This window comes from Tachyglossus aculeatus, chromosome 2, assembly GCF_015852505.1.
Source record: "Tachyglossus aculeatus isolate mTacAcu1 chromosome 2, mTacAcu1.pri, whole genome shotgun sequence".
NCBI classification, from domain to species: Eukaryota; Metazoa; Chordata; class Mammalia; order Monotremata; family Tachyglossidae; genus Tachyglossus; species Tachyglossus aculeatus.
This window is the reverse complement of record NC_052067.1, coordinates 23,913,854-23,919,659: the sequence shown is the minus strand read 5'-3', so window position 1 is coordinate 23,919,659 and position 5,806 is coordinate 23,913,854. Positions and strand designations below refer to the sequence as shown.

Sequence of the window (5,806 nt, the reverse complement as noted above, 5' to 3'; positions counted from 1 at the left end):
AGACAAGTCACAGAGTCAGAATTAGAACCCAAGCCCATGCTCTACCCATTAGGCAATGTTTTTGAATCCTTTCCTTTCTTAACTGCTTTCTCCCCTTTACTTGTGACATTTTCTTCATTCTTTCTCTTCTTTCTCTTTCCCGCTCCTAATCCCTTTCTCTTCCACACCCTCACCTTCTCTTTTTTGCTAATCCCTTTCCCTCTTTTCTCCCTTGCTTTATTCTTCCACCCTCTCACTTTGTCCTCTTTAATTCTTTCTGCCTTTCACCCCCTGATTAAAACAGAGGGATCTCACTGTCTCAAAACTGAGACATTTCAGATTGAAGTAGGGGCCCAGGGAGAAAGATTACAAAATACCTCTTGAATAGGTTTGGATAAAGATACATCTGGTATCCTTTTCTTGTGCCACGTAAGTCCTATCCTTACATATTTTCCTTTTTATTCTGGCTCATTGCTCTCTGGCACTCAATTTTCCAAAGGGAAAAGGTCTTCCAGCAGCCTGGAGTTTGAATAGTCTTTAGACAGAGAATTTTGGTTGTTTTTTTTAATGTATGTTGCCTCAGTATTTTCTAGCCACTTAAGATACCAAAGGGCCCATTAGCTGAATTCCAAAATTTATTTTCTCATAGTAATAAATAGTAATGATGGTATTTGTTAAGCATTTACTATGTGCCAGACACCTTACTAAGCACTGGAGTGGATGCAAACAAATCGAGTTGGGCACAGTCCCTGTCTCATTTGGGACTCACAGCATAAATCCCCATTTTATAGATGAGGTAACTAAGGCTCAGAGAAATCAAGTGACTTTCCCCGGGTCACAGAGCAGACAAGGGGCAGAGCCGGGATTAGAACCCATGACTTTCTGACACCCGGGCCCATGCTCCATCCACTATGGCATGCTGCTTCTCATATAACTGTTCCCTGCAAAAAGTTATTCTAAGCAGGACAATCTGGTTCGAATTTTCTACCTGGGCTGATGAGGGATTCCCAAACTGAAATGCTTCAGTTTTGCTGGATCCTCTCGCAATCCTCGCCACTTCAAGGCACAACAACATGATGGGGAAAACACACCAGGAATAAATGAAAACAGGTGGGATGTAGAGGTACATTTAACATTTTACCACTTGGCATAAGAAAACTTTTCCTCTTGCAGTTTTACTGGCTTTGGGGCTATTGTAGAAATAACACACTCTATAAATTAAATCAACACTCATTAAATACTCTGGGAGAAATTAGGCTAGGAAAAGAATGGAGATGGAAAATGAGCTCCTTGTTTTTATTTGGCTTTGCAATAAGGAGTACTACAAGTTTCAAGCATTAAAACACCAGGGATCTACATTTAAGAGGATGACTATGCAGTATGTTTGACTTTGGGAATATATACTCCTGTCTTTGAAGTTCTACCTGCACTATTGGCAGCTCAAGACTGTGAAAAAACTCCCAATAGACCAGCGTAAGAAAAATAAAAAGAAGGGATCCATTGAGCATTCAACAGGCCTCTGTTCTCAGGGGCACTAGTTTGCTCAGACTGATTAAGTCTAGGAAACCAATCTGAGAATAAGAAAATAAAGTTGATCCTCATTGAAGAGTCATAACCTAAATCGTCCTGAAAATTCACTCACTTGCTTAGCTTCCGGCTAATGGAAGGCATTACCAAATTTCTTTGTAACATCTAGACTATTCGGTAGGAATCATCCAATAGGAAAACCTGCCCTACTAAACAGATAAGCCCTTTAATTCACACCTTTCCTGAAATGTCTTCTGGTCACATGGTGTAGTGGATAGAGAACATGCCTGGGAATCAGGTTATGGGTTCTAATCTCAGCTCTGCCACTTGTCTGCTCTGTGACCTTGGGCAAGTCAGTTCTCTTCTGTGTGCCCCAGTTGCCTCATCTGTAAAATGGGAATTGAGACTGTGAGCCCCACATGGGACAGGGACCGTGTCCAACCCGATTTGCTCTTATCCACCCCAGTGCTTAGTATAGTGCCTGGCACATAATAAGCACTTAACAAAGACCATTATTATTAATAATATTATCAGGGTTAGAGAACCAGAAAGGACAAGGTAAAAAGCTACTTTGTCTTTTCTGCAAAAAATACCTTGAAAGTTCGAGAACGGAGAAAATCAGAACAAAAGGCTAATGTTGATTTCCACATGGCTGCCTGGGAAAACGGATGGAATGTGCCAGAATGAGACTGTTGTGGAACCATCCATTTCAAAAGGTATAAATGGTAGCAGAGGGAACTCTAGAGAAGAGTCTTGGGACTTCAGAGCTCTAGGGCTAGAGCATTAGAGCTCTAGGGCTGTCATTCATAAATTCATTCATTCATTCAATCATATTTATTGAGCGCTTACTGTGTGCAGAGCACTGTACTAAGTGCTTGGGAAGTACAAGTCGGCAACATATAGAGACGGTCCCTACCCAACAGTGGGCTCACAGTCTAGAAGGGGGAGACAGACAACAACCAAAAATCCACAGCCTTCTAAAAATGATAGCAACCATTCTCATAGATGACGTTCCCTTTTTTAAGCCTGAGAGGTGTCTTGTCTTATGCCGCCGAGCTGTTTCCGACCCATAGCGACACCACAGACATATCTCTCCCAGGACACCCCGCTCTCCATCTGCAATCGTTCTGGTAGTGTATTCTTCGAGTTTTCTTGGCAAAAATGTGGAAGTGGTTTACCATTGCTGTCTTTTGCGCAGTAAACTCAAGTCTCCGCCCTCGACTCTTTCCCGTGCTGTTGCTGCTCAGCATGGGTGAGTTTTCACTTGTAGCAGATTGCCTTCCACTCGCTAGCCACTGCCCAAGCCAGGAATGGAATGGGTAGGCCTCTGTTTGACTCTCCCTCCCATAGCCGAGACTAGTAGAGCACTGGAAACTCTCCAGGTGCGACCCAGAGAGGGGACTGAGAGGTGTACCAGAATACTATTTCTGATCTGAAACCATTTGGCCCATCTCCAGTTTCTTCTTAGATCCTGACAAATCACCAGTGACGGACCTAAATGGCTATTGTCCCTATTGTACTGTTGGTTTCCCCCTTATGAACTGAGCCTTTTAGTTCACCGGGCAGCTTTAACAATGCCAGGAACATCTGTTTAATGATTATTGTACAGTTGCAAAATGAAAACGCAGCTGATTGACCAATAAAATAACTTTGGGTTTTTTTACCCAGGAAACCTTGGCAGCATCTGGTTTTTACATGTCAGTCCTGATTTTTATCCAGTTTTCCACTTAGAGAAGCAAAGGAGAAAGCAGGCCAAGAGGCATAACTGGGATAGAGCGATGACCATTATCCCACCTGTATCAAATCCTTCTGAGGAGTTTGGCGAACAACCACTTATTCCCAAGAAGTCACTGCTCAGCTCAGAGTCAAGTAAAATAAATCACAGTAATGTTCTTTTTGGCATCAGAAATGGAGTATTTTTCAGTAGTTACCAATAGTATGATGTACTTAAAATTTGCATCTGTATTTCTGGTTCTATTTTGACACTGAAGAGAAATAATGGTGTATGAAATGATTGGATTCCATAGCTCTTTCTTCATCTCTCAAGAGGAAAGAAGCAATTGTTTAAGGAGCATATGAAATATCAAAGGGTTTTTAGATGTCATTTCTTTCATCACAAACACTACTCATTTTGTCCTCAGTTCTGAGGGGACTTTCCGAGAAGTGACTATCCAATTGAATTACCCATTGACCATCTGCCAATTCAAATATATTTACTACAATTGACACTCTTATTCCTCTATGGTGTCTGAGCACAAACTCAATCAAAGGAAAAATGGACATACCAAAGATAAAGTCGAGTCCTGCCAAAAAAACTGTAATTGTAAGTGAAATGCTCAAGCAAAGGAAACAGAAGAGAGGTATCTTTAATGAACTGAAACACATAGGTTGCAGATCTTGACAACTTGATCACCTTGTATCCACCCCCAGTGCTTAGAACAGTGCTCTGCACATAGTAAGCGCTTAACAAATGCCATTGTTATTATTATTATTATCTTCTGACAATGAAAAAAAAATCTGCATTGTGAAAAGTATTTTCCCTGAGCTAACAACTGTACAAATATCTATGCCTCCTCAGGTGTACACACACAATCATAGATTCCCCCTACCCTTTTTTGGTGAGAACCAAGAAGGGGGTCAAGAAATTCAGTATAAATAGGAAAGGGCAGAAAACAGTGTCTTTTTTGCTATTTAGAGATTACTAAATAGCCTGCCTGTTGTCATAGAGATGTATGCATGACCCTGACACTAAACTCTAGGTTATTTTCAGGGAGGGTATAATTGGTTCCATACAAAAAGCATCAATATAGTAAGGGTCAAGTTCTAAAAAGGTATATATCATGTCTTTACAGAGACATAAGGAGATAAATTTCATCCTCACCAATATTTATTGAATATGCACTATACCAAACATAACTTAAATTTAATAGACATAGTATCTGCCCACTAGGGGCTTATTATCTAGTTATTAAACATACTAAAGGGATGTGGGCAGATCAGCTCTCCAACAATTTTGTTTAAACAATCTTTTTCATTATTATTTAGCACCTAAAATTTGCCAAACTATCTCTCACTTGTTCTTATTTCCATTTTATATTCATAGGTACCTAAACAAAGGAATCAAATTGAAAATAGCAGAACTGGGGCTATTATCCAGTATGATTTTGGGTCCACTAAACTGCACTTCCTCTTGAGATTGGATTATGTTAAACTGGTACGGTCAGACTCCAGAACTATCAATATATTCTAGTTAAGTAAGATATAATTTGAGGTGCAGTTTTTAAATGATATTGAGGCCAAGAATATACAGGCAAGGATAGTAATACAACAGGATGTATACTGCTTTGAATACAGTATTCTGACAGCCTACTCTCAGTTAAATCTGTGGAGCCAATGAAAATGAAGAATGAACATTTGCGGGACTATACTAGTGTCTCTAAGGCATACATTCCCCTCTCAGGGTCACACCTGGAGAGTTTCCAGTACTCCATCAGTCTCGGCTACAGGAGGGAGAGTCAAGCAGAGGCCTATCCATTCCATTCCAGGCTTGGGAAATGGCTAGCGAGTGGAAGATAATCTGCTACTAGTCAAAACTCACCTGTGCTGGTCAGCAATGGCATGGAAGAGAGTCAAGGGTGGAGACTCAGGTTTACTGCACGGAAGGAGGCAATGGTAAACCGCTTGCATATTTTTAATCAAGAAAACTCTATGGCTACACTACTAGAGTGATTGCAGATGGAGGTGGGACATTTTGGAAGAGATGTATACCTGGTGTCGCAATGGATTGGACATGACTCAAAAGCATAAGACGACAACAACAACCCGGAACTCTATTTTGACCTTATTATAGATAATCAGTTATTAGACAAAAACAAAGCATTTTTCCATGGCAGGAGACTGAGATTTAACCCTAAAACAGCAACTGAAGAGGGAATGTGTCTACCAACTCTGTTACAGTGTACTCTCCCAAGCACTTAGTTCACACTATAAGTATTCAATAAATACCATTGATTGATTGATTTTTGGTAAAAACCAGGGTATCAAACTGTGACCACATTAGAGCATGTAAAGCAGTGCTCTGCACACAGTAAGCACTCAAGAAATACCACTGAATGATTATTAGCTGCAAAGTTAAATTAGCAGAATAGGAGATACCCAGAAGATCGAAGCAATCTTTAAAGAGTTTCCCACTGAAATGTATAATCCACTCAGGACTGTCCAGAAAACTGAACAAATTGAAGTATGGATATTTTCCCTGCCAGACATCTACAAGTATGATTAGGTAACAATCATGTTTATA

At 40.4% G+C, this 5,806-nt stretch overlaps 2 non-coding genes across 2 annotated transcripts; one reads left to right on the top strand and one right to left on the bottom strand.

The window, feature by feature from the left end:
- Positions 1–2,768: 2,768 nt before the first annotated feature.
- Positions 2,769–2,906, bottom strand: LOC119924845. Its single transcript, XR_005449530.1, has one exon. It is a non-coding gene; the product is annotated as a small nucleolar RNA SNORA7 (small nucleolar RNA).
- Positions 2,907–4,956: 2,050 nt separating this feature from the next.
- LOC119924501 lies at positions 4,957–5,094 on the top strand. The gene has a single exon (XR_005449212.1). It is a non-coding gene; the product is annotated as a small nucleolar RNA SNORA7 (small nucleolar RNA).
- Positions 5,095–5,806: the final 712 nt, after the last annotated feature.